The sequence below is a fragment of the Myotis lucifugus genome, unplaced genomic scaffold, assembly GCF_000147115.1.
Source record: "Myotis lucifugus unplaced genomic scaffold, Myoluc2.0 scaffold_104, whole genome shotgun sequence".
Classification (NCBI taxonomy): domain Eukaryota; kingdom Metazoa; phylum Chordata; class Mammalia; order Chiroptera; family Vespertilionidae; genus Myotis; species Myotis lucifugus.
In genome coordinates, this window is record NW_005871152.1 from 3,011,437 (window position 1) to 3,028,747 (window position 17,311).

A 17,311-nucleotide genomic window follows, 5' to 3' on the forward strand; every position below is an offset into this window, starting at 1 on the left:
CGTTCCGGGAAGGACCCACATGCTCTCAGTGCACATGGAGCACCCGCTCGCTCTGACATACACCCCTGATACCGCGCGCTCGGAGCTGGAGCCGCACTTTTATGTCCGTGCGCCCCAGGGCGCGGCGCGGCGCCTCCGACGATTTGACAGCGCGGCGCGTCTGGCGGCACCGGTGACGCGCTCCGGCTCAGACAGCTCCGCCGCGGCCTCCTCGCCCCGCGCGCGCCCACTCGAGACGAAAACTGCGACAGGGCGTCCGAGCCTGGCTCCCCGGAGCGCACTCGCCTGCTCGGGTTCTGCTTCAGCCTCGTTCTTGCAAAGCGAGCAGCCCGGCGCCTGGGCGAGTTGGGATGGTGTCGGGCACCCCGCAGAGATCCGGTCTGTGCTCCAGGGCCTCCCTGTTGAGCGACAAGGATAAACCCCATTGGTTTGCGGGGGAGCTTTTAATACTGAGGTGGGTCCCCGAGTCCTGGTGGGTCCGGGATCGAGGTTAACAAGGACATCGATGGTAGGGGTTCTCTAAGACCCTTCAGGGACCAGACTGCAGCCGAGCTGAGGGGCTTGTTTTGTTTCCTTCCACTTACTCAGACCTCACGTGGGAGGCTTTGCTTCTCAAGGAAACGCTTCAAAGCAGGAAATTCTTCTGACAGGATCAGAGAATCCGAGGAGATGAGTAGCCCACTTCTCAGCTCACAGTGAGTTTTCTGCCATGGAAGTTTTGAGCCCGTAGTTAGGGATATTATGCATGTAGTTTTTGTTTTTTTCTGTTCCCCACTCACTTTTCCAGGAAATCTTGATATCTTGCTCACCTGTATTCACGCCCAGTGTGAGGTCTCTCCCGCACACCCTTGCCCCGCCACGCACCCGCCTGATCCTGTGGGATCAGGTGCAAATGCCAGCTGCGTCACTTCTGAGCTGTAACATCCTGGGGAAGTTACTTCACTTTTCTGGGCTTGGTGACAAGCTTTCCTCTTCCTATATGTGGGATTTTATTACAGGGACCCCTGTATGGATCCCCCGCCACCCTGCACGCTGGTGCTGGGATGCAACCATTGGTTGGCTATTTGTAAACGCCCCTCCACTCCTACTCTAATGGCAAATCCCAGGGAGACTCTTCCTATTGTCATCTCACCATAATGAGCAGTGCCATTGTGCGGGACTCCATCAAGCCTAGGTGCCCCCAGGCGAAAGCCTGCACCTTTGTCTCACTTAAACCCAGAGAACAGGCCCCTCCCACCAAAGTCCTCTTTTCCCACTGGGCCATGAGGGGAAGCCCAGGAAAATTAGACATCAGCTTTTCCAGGGACACAGGTTAAGCTCCCCTGTTACTGAGCAATTAGAAAATGGTTTGAGCCTGGCTGATGTGGCTCAGTGGTTGAGCGTCAACCTATGAGTCAAGAGGTCATGATTCAGTTCCCGATCAGGGCATATGCCTGAGTTTTGGGCTCCATCCCCAGGAGGGGTCATTCAGGAGGCAGCTGTTCAATGAATCTCCCTCATCATTGATGTGTCTACCCCTCTCTCCCTCTCCCTCCCCATCCCTCTCTCAAAAATCAATAAAAAATATTTTTTTAAAGAAAATATTTTGATTAAATGCCATCATGGTAAAAGCCAAGGTGTACTTATCCAGGTATGAGGAAGTCAAGAAAGTCTTTCCAAAGGAAGTGACACTTCAGTGCAGTCCTAAGCAAGGGACAGTTGGGCACGGAGGAGGAGGCAAAGGGAGTACTTCTTCCGATGGAGTACTCTGTAAGGAAGGGATCACGGTACATGCAAAGACAGGGAGTAAGAGTATGACACGTTCACTGGCTGCAGGAGTATAAAGAATAGATCGTGTTCTGCAAGGAGATGAGTGGGAAGAGAGGCCCAGACAGGTAGGAAGGAGCCTGAACAAGAAGGGCCTCACCAGTTTTGAAATCCTCATACGGATGTGAAGGATTTGCAGAGGGCAATGGAAGCCACAGAGGGCTGTAAGTAGAGACAGACAAGGCCAGATTTGCATTTTAGAAAGAACATGCTAGCAACTTAATGGAAGCTAGAGGAGCCGGGCTTCAGGCAGGAGGTTTGGAGGCTAAGTAATCCAGGAGAGGAGGTGAGACCTAAAACAAGGTTCTGGCAAGGGGAGGAGCAAGGTGGACAGGGACTAGAGGGAGGAATCAAGATGATTGCCAAGTTTTCAGTCTGAGATCAGACAAGAAAAACATGAAAAATCCTCCTTTGACTTCAACCCCTCCGAGAGCTTCTAGCCTACCTCTCCCCATGATTTTATCAGCAAGTTCAAAGAAGTGCACGCTTGTCTCCTTTTTCACCTCCCATTCACACTCTAAGCAACTATGACTGGGGGAAAAGGATGGTGAGCAGGAGTCCTTCATTTGTGCTGATGGGCCTGTCAGGTCCCATAGAATTACGTGCTTGGAAAAGAGGATTATGTGATGATCCCAGGAGAAAGGACAGGGGTGCCAGGAAGATGAAATAATAGGTATTTAACTACAGGCGATAAACCAAGAGATGCTGTAAACATGTAACTCAAGAGCTTAAGGGGATTTGATGCTTCAAGATGACTTAGGACCATTTGGGGGAAGGGCAAGGTCATGGAGGAGAAGGAATGTAAAGGTAAATGAGAAAACAGAATCCTGGTTACTTGAATTGTGCCCAGTGTTGAGGAAGAATGTATTGGCAGAAGAGGGCTAGTCAGCATTGAGCACAGAGAAAGAAATCAAAGGTATGTAAGCATAATCTGGGCCACTTAACTAATGATTTAGCTTTGATTCCTTGCTCACCATGCCCATCTGGTAGGTATGAGGGCCAGATGCCTGAAACTTTCTCTCTGAAAGATGAGGTAATATACTTTACTTTGTAGCTTTCTGCAGAAGCAAACCCTGAGCCAAAGATTCTAGTGCAAGGGTTTATTTGGAGGTGAAGGCAAACACCAGTAGGAGAATAGAAAAGTGAGACAAGGAAAGGAAGGTGGAGCAGAGGGACAAGGAAGGGAAGTGTACTGTCAGGCCAGCTGCCACTGTGGGTGAGTGGAGCTTAATCCTGCTGGGAAAGCCAGTGTAAAGCAAAGCCAGTGAGGGAGGGAGCTGGGATAGCTACACACCAACATCTGTCAATCACTGAAGGACAGCTGCTCCTAGCAGCATAATTCCCCCACACTTCTGGCTCGCCAAGTAGGCAGCTCAACTGGACTGGAGTGATGGAGCATTAGGGAGTACTGACAATAGCCACGATCAGACACAAAGTCTAGACTCACTTCCTCTTCCTCTTCCCCAGGCATTCAGTTCTCTGTGCAGCCTGGTTCCCAGTTCTGAGTTCCTGAGTTCCCAGCCCTGCTCGCCGTACCCAACTTACCCTGAACTGCTGGAACAGCCCAGTGCTTCATGAAACAAGAACATCCCCCACATTAACCGCACACTAAGACTAAGCTACTAAAAGAAGGTCGTTTCTCAGCCCAGCCAGTGTGGCTCAGTGGTTGAGCGTCAACCCACGAACCAGAAGGTCACGGTTGGATTCCCAGTCAGGGCACATACCCAGGTTGTAGGCTCGATTCCCAGTGGAGGGCATGCAGGAGGCAGCCAATCAATAATTCTCTCTCATCACTGATGTTTCTATCTCTTTCTCACTCTCCCTTCCTGTCTCTGGGGGAAAAAAAACACTTAAAAAAGAAAGAAATTCCTCCCTCAGACACTTCATTGGTCCTGTGACATTACCAATGCTATTACTAAGGAGATCTGGGGAGACACAAAGCCACTCTTACAGAATGAAGCAACTCCTTCTTTTGTACCTTCTGAATAAAACCTGACACTGCATGCAGTCAGTATGTGCCAAATAGTAATTACACAGGCTTACTGTTGTGAGTATGCGAAACACAGTTTACTCTTGTATTATTTATTTGTATTACAACTGAAAACCTACTTTTTCCCACCCCTGTATTTCTGTCTCTGATAATAGTCACATGTCTTGGACATGCCAGAGAACAGAGTTTAGTGTATAGCTCTTCCAAATGAACTTGAAACAAAAAAAAAAAAGAAAAATGCAAAATCACTTCACAAATATTATAATAAAAATGAGATGAAGAATTGTAGAATACTATCACACAAAGGCCTTCGAAAGAGGTGTTTCTGAGAGCCTCACCATATCAACATTCCTGGCACCACAAGGAATTGCTACTTTGACACCAGTTTTGCTTCCTGAAAAGTTCAAAACTCACCACACCCACGATTCTTCTCTGGTGTCAATCACAGTGGCAGACAGAGGGCAAGAAAGAGCAATTAGCACCATGCCAGGCACACAGCAGTCACCCAACGTTTGTATTCATGGCAAAAGTATGTCATCATACTTGTTACAAATGAACCAAGTAGGCCTGAAATATAAAACATAGCTTCAGATATTCCCAAATACAATAAAAACACAAAGTGTGTAGGCAGCTTATGCTAGGAATGGGTTTCCAAATTCCAGTGCACTGGAGCCATAGGTAAAAAGATATGGTTAGGATAAGTCAAAGGAAGTGCGCCCACGCTCCAACTTACAGTTTGTGGCTCCAAAGTTTTTGTAAGTTGCTTGAACGTACTCTGCACTTTTACATAGAAAGTTTTATAAATGGTGGCATGGTTCTTGGGCCAACACATAACAAACCATTTATTTTTTTAAAAATATGTTTTATTGATTTTTTACAGAGAGGAAGGGAGAGGGATAGAGAGTTAGAAACATCAATGAGAGAGAAACATTGATCAGCTGCCTCCTGCACACCTCCCACTGGGGATGTGCCCGCAACCAAGGTACATGCCCTTGACAGGAATCGAACCTGGCACCTTTCAGTCCGCAGGCGGACGCTCCATCCCCTGAGCCAAACCGGTCAGGGCCATAACAACCCATTTAACACATAATGTAGATAAATGGTAGCATTGTCGTGTGCTGGGTGCTGCTCTCTGTTATCTGCTCCTCTTGAATTAAATGTCCCCCTGGATGAATTCAGCCTCCTTCACTGCCTGAACCATCACTCACCAATGACTCCAAGGTCTGTAGCTCTACTTACCACCTTTGTTGAAAGCTCCAGATCAAAATTATACATTCAACTGTTGACTGGACCTTTTTACCTGGAATATCCCCATTTACTCAAAACTCAACAAGCTCCAAACTAAACTCATTATGTCCCACTCTTCCCTCACTTTCTTATACTTGCTCCTTTTTTTGTTGTTCGCTTGTTCATCATAGTTAGACTATTGGGATCATCCCACAGCCCACCAATTTCATGGTGCTGTGTGTTTGAAGATGCTATTTCTCTGTCCAGAACCTTCCTCTCTCCTACCCCAGGGCCATAAAAACTCCTCTTCAGTCTCTAAGGCCCAGCTCAAGTGTTGTCTCTCTTGTGAAGACTTCTCATCCCCTTGACTGCCACCATCCCAGACCAAGCAGTCAGTGTCCCCAAATCTACACACTTAAAAATGCTCCCACAACATGTGATCCATTTCCCTGATGTTGCTCTGCCCTCGTGGTACTCTATTTGTGACTTATCTTTAGTCTTTCCCACTAAACCAGTGGTCGGCAAACTGCGGCTCGCGAGCCACATGCGGCTCTTTGGCCCCTTGAGGGTGGCTCTTCCACAAAATACCACGTGCGGGCGCACATGTACAGTGTGATTGAAACTTCGTGGCCCATGCGCAGAAGTCGGTTTTCGGCCTGGGCGAGTCTATTTTGAAGAAATGGTGTTAGAAGAAGTGGGGGGTGTCGGGTGGTCGGGCGCAGGCAGGCCGCGGGATATGCAGCGCGGGGGAGGTGCGCGAGATTCATGCACGAGTTGAGGATGGGAGAGTTGGAAGGGGTCAACTCAGCGAACGTACCTCAATCAAATTGAGGACGTTTTTAGTAAAGGACAGCTTAGGAGTACCCTAATTAAGTTAATAACGACGTACCTACCTATATAGTTTAAGTTTAAAAAATTTGGCTCTCAAAAGAAATTTCAATCGTTGTACTGTTGATATTTGGCTCTGTTGACGAATGAGTTTGCCGACCACTGCACTAAACGGTCAGCTCTTCCAGGCCAGAAGATCTTATTCCTGATGTTCCCTCCAGGAGCCTAGTGCATCCTCACACAGGGGAGATGACAGACACTCCAGGATACTGCTAATCTTCATTCAGAATACTCCTTTTTCTATCTAGTAAGATCCTGGGACTTAGCTAAATTTTAATCACTTAAAATTATATGACTCCCCATCTTCTGAACTCAGTGTAAAACTGTGAAAACTGTATTTTCTGGTTCTGTAGCTGATTAAGCACTTGAAATGAGGATTTTTTAAAAAAAATATATTTTATTGATTTTAGAGAGGAAGGGAGAGGGAGAGAGATAGAAACATCAATGATGAGAGAGAATCATTGATTGGCTGCCTCCTGCATGCCCCCTACTGGGGATGGAGCCTGCAACCCAGGCATGTGCCCTTGGCCAGAATCGAACCTGGGACCCTTCAGTCCACAGGCTGACACTCTATCCATTGAGCCAAACCAGCTAGGGCGAAATGAGGATTTTTTTCATTCAATCTCTGAGGGGGCAAAGAGAAGACAATACGGTTTCTCTAATGAGTAGAACCATGAAATTAATGTCTCAAGAAGATTTCCTGGAATCTTACAGGTTGAGTCAGATTTCTTAGCATCAGCTGTAATTCTATGTTCTTAATTGCTATCGAGCTATTTTTCTCTACTTCTTTTTTATTTCTGCTGTGTGCTTTGCTTCAAATCAAATCCTCAGAAAGTGAAAGAGGATGATTAAGCATGATATTTAAGCCGCTTGATTAATACTGCATCTTATTGAGGAGGGAATGATTAGTGGGTGTGTTGTGTGTGGTTTTTTTTTTAACAAGTGAAGTTTTCTAGAGAGTATCACTGGATTTGCAACTCCTTCTCACCGGATGTAAGCAATAGCTGTCGTTGATCTTACACTGTTTTGAAAAATGCTTTAATAAGATTTTTTTTTTTGAATTACCACTTGAGGCCATTTGTTTTGAGCACACATAAAAAGTTGTCTTTTCTCATTAATTTTATACTGACTTCTATTTTATAAAGTTCATGCTCTGATAATAAAGACAAATTCTAGCAATTACAGTTGAAATTTCAGCTTGCAGGCAATGAAGCAGAGGAAGTCTGTGGTGTTTGAAATATAGTGATCATCCCTCTCTGAGGACAGAAACCACACAGTGAAGTAAACGAGTCAGATCTGAATGGAAAAGCCAGATCTTGACCAAGCAGACTGTTTTTAAAAATACCATTAAAGAGTTGCACTCTCGCTCCTCCAGGATGGCGGTCACGAAATATGTTGTGACTTAGGAGAAGGGCTACAGAGAGTGGAGAAGGGTTCTACCCAGGGATTCCTGGGGCTGTGTTTGTGGAAGATGTGGATTCCCTCATGAAATAGCCTGGGAATGGGTGCATAGCCAGTACTAAAGAAGCTGGATGAACAGTACCAGAAGCAAAAGTTTATGGAACCCAACCTTGTTCAAAAGAAAGGGGGGCTAAAAGGTCAGATTCCTAAAATTAAGCAGACTTTAGAAATTCTAAAATACATGCAAAAGAAGTGTCCATCAATTCATTGGAGACCAGATTCCTCCTGGCAGGTAACTTGTATGGCAAAGCTTCAGTTCCTCCTACCGTTAAAGTGTGTCTGTGGATGGGGGCTAATGTTATGCTTGTATATGATATTGATGAAGCTCAGCATTATTGGAAAAGAATTTATTGACGGCCACAAAGAATCTTATTCTCTTGAGGAAGACCTTGACTTTTCTTCCAGATGAATTTACTACCACTGAAGTCAATATAGCCAAGGTTTATAATTGGAACATAAAAAGAAGAAACTAAGATGATTCTACCAAGAACAAAGCATAATGCTGGCAATTAAAAATTGCCAGTGTGCTCAGTGGTTGAGCGTTAACCTATGAACCAGGAAGTAACGGTTTGATTCCTGGTCAGAGCACATGCCCTGGTTGCAGGTTCAGTTACCAATAGGGTGCATGCAGGAGGCAGTCGATCAATAATTCTCTCTCATCATTGATGTTTCTGTATCTCTTTCCCTCTCCCTTCCTCTCTGAAATCAATAAAATATATTTCTTAAAAGTTAAAAAATAAATTTTAAAAAATGTGGTTGTTTTCCAAACATGTTCTTTTAAATACATACTCCAAAGTTTATCCTTAAAGGTTGACATAACTTTGGATGATTTTTTTAACAGTAAGAATAATAATTAAAACTTTAAAAAAAACACCATTTTTTTAATTTATAAAAACAAAATCAGTTTCAAATATTTTATGGAATTAGCAGGGGTTTCTTTTTTTTATTTCCAAAACAAAGTAAATGCTGCTTTCATTATTTTGTTTGTTTGCCATAAGAAAAGTCTTAATTGAAATGACTGATAACTGCTATATGCCATGGAGGCTTCATTCTGGACACGTTAGCAGTTTACTTTTTCTTTATTGGCTGATGTTACTCTCACTGGTTGTGGTTTCAATATTTGCAAACTATTTTTTTAGTAGATGTGGGGCTTTATGGCCCTCTGTTGCCATTATTTGCCTTATGTAAATATAGTTTCTTGTTCAGTCGTTTGGTTGCTTAGGCTTTTATATATATACTAGAGGCCCGGTGCACAAAAATTTGTGCACTCGGGGGTCCCTCAGCCCAGCCTGTGCCCTCTTGCAGTCTGGGACCCCTCGGGGGATGTCCACCTGCTGGCTTAGGCCTGCTCCCCGGGGGATTGTGCCTAAGCTGGCAGTGATACATCCCTTGGGGGATGTCCACTTGTCAGCGGGCCGAAACTGCAGTTGAACATCCATAGAGCTGCTGAGGAGGCAGGAGAGGCTCCCACCATCGCCGCTGTGATGCCGTCAGCCTGGCTTGTGGCTGAGCAGAGCTCCCCCTGTGGGAGTGCACTGACTACCAGGGGGCAGCTCCTGCATTGAGCATCTGCCCCTGGTGGTCAGTGTGTGTCATAGTGACCAGTCATTCCCAGTCGTTCTGCTGTTAGGGTCAATTTGCACATTACCGCCCTAACGGGTTTGGCTCAGTGGATAGAGTGTCGGCCTGCGGACTGAAGGGTCCCAGGTTCGATTCCCGTCAAGGGCATGTACTCTGGTTGCATACACATCCCCAGTAGGGGGTGTGCAGGAGGCAGCTGATCGAAGTTTCTCTCTCATCGATGTTTCTAACTCTCTATCCCTCTCCCTTCCTCTCTGTAAAATATCAATAAAATATATTTGAAAAAAAAAATGCATGTGCACATTACCCTTTTATTATATAGGATAGAAGCCTGGTGCACGGGTGGGAGCCAGCTGGTTTGCCCTGAAGGGTGTCCTGGATCAGGGTGGGCAGGGGACCCCCAGCTCCCTACGATCGCCCACGCCGCCCCTGCTCACGATCGCTGGCTCTGCCCATGCTCAGGCCTAACACCTCTGGCCAAGGCATTAGGCCTGGGCAAGGGACCACCAGCTCCCTACCATCGCCAGCTCGGCCCCCGCTCCCTGCGATTGCCGGCTCTGCCCTAATGCCTCTCACCCAGGAATTAGGCCTGGGCAGGGGACCCACAGCTCTCCAAGGGATCTCCTGCTCCACCCCTTCCCAGGCCTAACGCCTGTGGCCAAGGCATTAGGCCTGGGCAGGGGACCCCAAGCTCCCACCATCGGCGACTCTGCCCCTGCTCCCCATGATCGCTGGCACCGCCCCTGCCCAGGCCAAATGCCTCTGGCCGAGGCGTTAGGCCCGGGCAGCGGCGACCTGCAGCTGCAGCCGCCCCGCGATCGCGGGCTCCGCCCCTGCCCGGGCCTAACGCCTCTGGCCGAGGTGTTAGGCCTGGGCAGGGGACCCCCCCAGCTGCAGCCGCCCCGTGATAGCGGGCTCCGCCCCTGCCCAGCTCCCATCGCTGGCTCCACCCCTACTTCCCGCTATCACTGGCCAGTGCGGCAAAGGTGCCCGATTCTCCGATCATGGCTAGGGGGCAGGGCAAAGGTGGCCCCCAGGGCCGCCTATGCCCTGCCCCCCGGCTCTTAGCTCCCCGCTGGGTTTCCGATCACTGTCGGTGGCAGGGGGCTTCTTCCGTGCTTTCCCTTTCGCCTCCCTGCATTGTGCCTACATATGCAAATTAACCGCCATCTTTGTTGGCAGTTAACCGCCATCTTGGCTGGTGATTAATTTGCATATCTCGCTAATTAGCCAATGGGAAGGGTAGTGGTTGTATGCTAATTACCATGTTTCTCTTTTATTAGATTAGAGGCCCGGTGCACAAAAATTTGTGCACTTGGGGGTAGGGGGTCCCTCAGCCTGGCCTGTGCCCTCTCGCAGTCTGGGACCCCTCGGGGGATGACCACCTGCTGGCTTAGGCCTGCTCCCCGGGGGATTGGGCCTAAGATGGCAATCAGACATCCCTCTGGCAGCCCGGCAGCCCTCGGGGGATGTCCACTTGCCAGCAGGGAGCAGACCTAAGCTGCAGTCAGACATCCTTAGCGCTGCTGAGGAGGCAGGAGAGGCTCCCACCACCACTGCTGTACTGGCAGCCATCAGCCTGGCTTGTGGCTGAGCAGAGCTCCCCCTGTGGGAGCGCACTGACCACCAGGGGGCAGCTCCTGCATTGAGCATCTGCCCCCCAGTGGTCAGTGTGTGTCATAGTGACCAGTCATTCCCAGTCTTTCTGCTGTTAGGGTCAGTTTGCATATTACCCTTTTACTATATAGGATAGAGGCCTGGTGCACGGGTGGGGGCTAGCTGGTTTGCCCTGAAGGGTGTCCCGGATCAGGGTGGGGGTCCTGCTTGGGTGCCTGGCCAGCCTGGGTGAGGGGCTGATGGCTGTTTGCAGCTGGTCACACCCCCTTCAGGGTAGGGGTCCCGCTTGGGTGGCTGGCCAACCTGGGTGGTTAATTACCATATTTGTCTATTATTAGATAGGATATATATAGAAGACTAAAGGCCTGGTGCACAAAAATACGTGTACGGGGGTGGGGGGGGTGTGGGAGGAAGGGGTCCCTCAGCCTGGCCTGCACCCTCTCACAGTCCGGGAACCCTCAGGGGATGTCCTACTGATGGCTTAGGCCCGCTCCCTGTCGGGTCTAAGCCGCAGTCTGGCCTCCCTCTGAGGGAGGTGACCAGGCTGGTCAGGGGAAGGCACCACCCCCATCACCCTGCCTCTGCCGGCTGCCATGGCTGCCCTCAGCCCTTGCAGCTGCCGTGGCTTTGTCCAGAAGGACACCCAGAATGACGTTCGGCTGTCCAGTTTAATTAGCATATTATGCTTTTATTATTATAGACTAGAGGCCCGGTGCATGAAATTTCTCAGCCCAGCCTGCACCCTCTCCAATCCAGGACCCCTTAGGAACGGGCCTAAACCAGCAGTCAGACATTCCGCTCACAATCTGGGACCACTGGCTCCTAACTGCTAACCTGCCTGATCACCCCTAACTGCCCCCCATGCTGGCCTGGTCATCCCCAACTGCCCCCCCCTCCCGCTGCCAGCCTGGTCACCCCCAAATGTCCCCCCCACCCCCGCCAGCCTGGTTGCCCCATACTGCCTCACACGCCAGCCTGGTCGCCCCCAACTGCCCTGCCCGCCAGCCTGGTCACCCCTCACTGCTCCCCTCAGCTGGCCTGGTTGCCCCTCACTGCCACCGCCTGCCAGCCTGGTCACCCCCAACTGCCCCCCCCATGGGCCTGGTTGCCCCACGCAGCCTGTTCAGTCATCCGTTTGGTTGTAATGTCACTTAGGCTTTTATATATATAGATTCTGTACTTTTCAGGAAATGGTCATTGGTCTTCCTAAACTTTAAGAGGGCTATTGAGACAACACTTTTTCTTACCCGCTATAATGGCACAGTGTCTTTGCACTGCCAACATAAGGGAGATTTCAGCCAACATGAAATAAAAGTACTCAAAACTTTTGGCTAAGGTGATTTTGTATTTTTTAGCAGTTCTCCAAAGCAGCTGAATAGGAATATTAAGATACATATAAATCTGCAATGGTTGAAAAGACTCATGAGCTTTTTTATTCCATGATAAAACCTCATAGAATAGTAGAAAATTCCCATAGAAAGCCATTAATACAATAGTTAGGAATGGGTGATACAGATTCCAGTAAAAACACAAATGTATTATTTCATCTCCAAAGTTTTGTACTTGTATTTCATGATATTAAAATAGTGAAGTTAAAACTGGGTGAAAATACCATTAAGGATATCTTAAAATCTTGAAATTAAGGGCAGAGTCATAAAATCTACATTTTGTGAGAAAAAACGATTGCACCATTTATATCTCGAAATTTAATTGCTAAATAAAAGATCTTAGCAACAAGTAACTTCTGGCAAGGCTGTGGCCCCCCAGCCTGGATCTGATGGCTCATCCTGAGCTTATCTCCACCACAGCCTTATTTTTTAAATTATATTTTTATTAATTTCAGAGAGGAAGGGAAAGGGAGAGATAGAAACATCAATGATGAGAGTCATTGACTGGCTGCCTCCTCATGCCCCCTCCTGGTTGTTGAGCCTGCAACCTGGGCATGTGCTCTCACTGGGAATTGAACTGTGACTTCCTGATTCATAGGTCAATGCTCAACCACCGAGCCATACCAGCAGGGCATACAGCCTTATTTTTTACAACATATACCAACTCTACATCAGCGTCTCCCATCAGACTGAAGCTCCCTTAGAATGCAGGCACTCTGCTCTTTTCATCTTTTGAACCAAGCCTAAGTTGGTGCCTGGCACAGTGCAGGCTCTTACTAAATATTTAATGCATGAAAACTTAATTATTAAATTTTTTAACACAAAAATTCCAAAGCATTCAGAACTAAAATGGAGCTGTTCATTTCATCGTCACTCCTTGACAATGGAAATATCTCTGATAAACAGAACTGGCTGTGACCTGCAGTAGAAGTCTAAGATATAAATATACAAAGCCAGCAGTTTTATTTCCTCTCTGCCAATGATCTCTTAACACATAATCAAAAATTGACATCTGGGTTACACCAGGTCAGCTGGTTGATCAGAACAGTGACAATAGTAAGGGACCTGTTACAGGTAAAGATGAACTATTTTCCTCTGTAAATTAGTTTTTTCCCCCTAAGTAAAAATGGTATTTGTAAAATAACACAAAAGAACATAAATAAGAAAATAAAAATCACCACAATCCTGCTATTAACATTTTGGTGTGTTTCCTTTAAATTTTTTCACATAATTGAAATGAGATAACAGTTTTGTGTGCTGCTTACATTATTGAGAGCATTTTCCATGTTATTAAATTTTTCTCAAAAACATCCCTTTGAGCAGCTGCATATTTTTGTCTCATGGAATACCATACCATAATGTATTTTTCAGCATAATAAATTCTTGATGAAATCATATTTTTACATAAATATTTTTAGACTTTTTATATGGAAATATGGTATGATAAACTCACATGTATCCATCCTCCAGCTCCAATCCATTTCCCCTCCCTTGTCCCAGGTTATTTTAAAGCAAATTCCAGACATCATATAATTATGTCATTTAACCTGACATTGATATAGACTACATTAGATCTATAACTAGAGGCCCGGTGCATGAAATTCATGCAGGGGGGGGGGGGGAGGGTGTCCTGTCCTTCAGCCCAGCCTGCACCCTCTCCAATCTGGGACCCCTCGGGGAATGTCCGACTGCTGGTTTAGGCCCGATCCCTAAACCGCCAGTCGGACATCCCTCTCACAATCCAGGACTGCTGGCTCCCAACCGCTCGCCTGCCTGCCTGCCTGATTGCCCCTAACCGCTTCTGCCTGCCAGCCTGATCACCCCCTAACCACTCCCCTGCCAGCCTGATCGACGCCTAACTGCTCCCCTGCCGGCCCGATTGCCCCCAACTGCCCTCCCCTGCTAGCCCAGTCGCCCCTAATTGCCCTCCCCTGCCGGTGACCAGGCCTGCAGGGGAGGGCAGTTGGGGGGGCTTCTAGTATATGCAATATTGAGAGAGCATATTATATATATTCTACTTTTTTTAAAATCAAATATTCAGTCAGTTGTACATAAATTTTTGAACACATTTCTGATTCTCTCCTTAGAGTACAGTCTAAAAAAATAGAATTCTAGGTAAACGAGATGAAAATGTCCTAGGGCTCATGATAATTTTGCCAGATTGCTTGCGAAAAGGATATATCCATTTGTACTCCCATTAGCAACATGAAAGCACCTCTTTTGCTGCTCCCTCACCCACACCCAGCATTTATTTGATTTTTTGAAATGCAGTGTAAAAGGTTTTTTTTTTTCAATGATTTTAGGGTTTAAAAATCTTCACCTAGAAGCTAATGGGGAGATCTTTGGAGTCAATCAGACTTCAATCCTTAACCTGTATAGCCATGTGACTGTGCTGGTCAGCTCCTGAACATCTGCTTTCTAATTCGGGAGATAAAAATACTGCCCTCATAGGACTTTGTGGTGATTAAGATATAATAATGTGCCCTAGCTGGTTTGGCTCAGTGGATAGAGCATCAGCCTGTGGACAGAAGGGTCCTAGGTTCGATTCTGGTCAAGGGCACATGCCTGGGTTGCAGGCTCGATCCCCATTAGGAGACGTGCAGGAGGCAGCCAATCAATGATTCTCTCTCATCATTGATGTTTCTATCTCTCTCTCTCCCTTTCTCTCTGAAATCAATAAAAATATACATTTTTTTTAAAAAACAACAATGTTTATAAAGTGCTTAGCACAGTCCGGCTGCAAAGAGTTCAATAAATGGTATATTTCTTTTACACTAAAAGTTCCACAAGGTCATGTCTATGGTGGGTTTATTTATTTATTTGGTATTTGCTTAGTGCCTGATACATAGCTGGCACTAAATATTGAATGAATGACAATTTTCAATTTCATTGACCTAAAAAGAAATTATATAGCAAATCACTAACTGTAATCAAATATACTCTGTATAATACAAATATATGTGAATAAATAAGTGAAAATTAAAAAAATATTTAATTAAATATTCTATTTTGATAGTTTAATATAATTACTAGTAATGTCTTTGGCTTATTAGCTGTTTGCATTCACAGTATGTTATTTTTTTACTTCATATATTTTAGCCACACAAGGCAATTTGTCAATTTTTACCAACTCTCTAAATATGACCATACTCTATGTCTAAAAGGTTCACATATAATAATTTATCTTAAAGGAACAAAGTAGCTATATTCACAAATATTTTTTCCTTTATGCTGCTTAGTATTTTTGGGGTTTCCTAGAATTTTGTTTTATAATGACAAGAAAACTAGTAAATGTGATTTGGGGGGGAAAAAACAAAAAATAGAAAAGCTTCCTGTGGGAAATCACTATTAAATAGATTTTTGGTTGATGGACAATCAGATGAGCTTCTGGAAGAATACACAGAAGAATTTCTTTATGATCATAGGATGGAAAAATGGTTTTCTCAAATAGGCCACAAAACATTAATCATTAATAAACTGGACTTCATTAAAATTAAGAATTAAAGACATAAGAATTGAAAAGAAGTAAAAATATTTTTACTGGTGGGTAACATGAAATTATATCTAGAAAATCCTAGAGCATCAAAGATAAAACAAATTTAGACAACAGAATTCAGTTAGAAGGATATAAAATGAATGTGCAAAAATAGCTTTCATATGTAAAAATAATAACCAATTAAAAGACCTAATGGAAGAGAAAAACTCTAATCACAGTAGCAACATAAAAGACAAAATATTAAGATTAAATTTGAAAAATGTTCAACACCTCTATGAAGAACACATTAAAACATTTCTGAAACACAAAACAGACTTGAATAAATGTCAAGACATCCTTTGTTCTTAGGACATCCTTATGTCAGTTCTTGCTAATTTATACGTTTAATGCAATCCCAATAAAAATACCAAAAAGTTTTTTGTTGCTGGAGCTAGGAAACAGATACTGAAGTTCATTTGGAAGAGCAAATATAAAAAACAGCTAGGAAAACACTGAAAATGGAAAATTATGAGGGGTGCTTAGTCCTATCAGACATTAAAACACACAACACAGGTTCTATATTTAAACCTGTGCTGGTGGTCTATGAAGAGACAGACCAGTGGAGCAGAAAGGAGTAAAAGGATGGAGAAGGGAGTAAGATCAGAGCACACATCTTGAATGGTTTTGCTGCATCAGATTGCTGGAAGCATGTTAATTTTCTACATATTCAGAAAATAAAATTAAATCCTAGACTAGAAGGGGAAACATGCTGTGTAAGAAATTACTTGGATAACTGACAAAATTGAAATATGGACTGTAGATTACAGTATTAAATCAATGTTAAACTTTCTGAAATTGATAACCGTACTGATGTTATGTAAGAGAATATCCTTATTCCTAGAGAATACACGCTGAAGTATTAAGGGGTAAAGGAGCATTAATTGTCCTTTGCAATGTACTCTCAAACGATTGAAAAATTTATATATGTGTGTATATGAATATGTATGTAACATACACACACATATAAAGAGGATACTTTTTAAATGACAAAATGTTAAAAATCGTGGAATTCCAGTAAAAGGAATTCTATTATTCTTGCAAACTTTCCATCAATTCAATATTATTTCAAAATTAAAAGTTTAAAAAACAAGATATTTTAAAGCACTACTATAAAACTTGGAAATCAAAAGTGGGCTTTCAGCCCTGATCAGTTTGGCTCAGTGGATAGAGCGTCGGCCTGGGGACTGAAGGGTCCCGGGTTCGATTCCAGTCAGGGGCATGTATCTGGGTTGCGGGCGCATCCCCAGTGGGGGGTGTGCAGGAGGCAGCTGATCGACGTTTCTCTCTCATCGATGTTTCTGACTCTCTGTCCCTCTCCCTTCCTCTCTGTAAAAAATCAATAAAATATATTTTTTTAAAAGTGGGCTTTCAGATATATCTACGATGGATGGACAGATGGATAGATTGATTTCAGGATTTATGGGAAGACATTTTAATGAATGTCAAAAGGATGCCTTCATTTCATGAGCCCCATCTCTAGAGTATCATAGGACCAACAGAAATGCAGTTGAGCCTCTCATTCTATTAAGCGATGGCTTTCTGCCTCTAGCAATTTGGTCCAAGTCCAAACACACAATCAGTTCACATGCATTAATAGAGTGACTGGAGTTACATGTATCAGCTTATAGTGGAGAAAATGCTAATGTTTAAATATTGTAAACAAAACCCTTGAAACTAAACAGGCCACAGTGTGATAAGGGTACTTAGTGCACTAGTGCTGGGCATCTGCACATGAATCATCGGCACTGCAGTGGCTTTGGAGGCAGGAGAGTGGGGCCGGGCCAACCAGCCCAGTACCCACTGCATCTGTTTCAGCTA

The 17,311-nt window shown here is 45.1% G+C and overlaps 1 pseudogene; it reads left to right on the top strand.

Annotated features, from left to right (window-relative positions):
* Positions 1-1,601: 1,601 nt before the first annotated feature.
* On the top strand, positions 1,602-7,872 carry LOC102426610 (annotated as a pseudogene).
* The last annotated feature ends 9,439 nt before the right edge of the window (positions 7,873-17,311 follow it).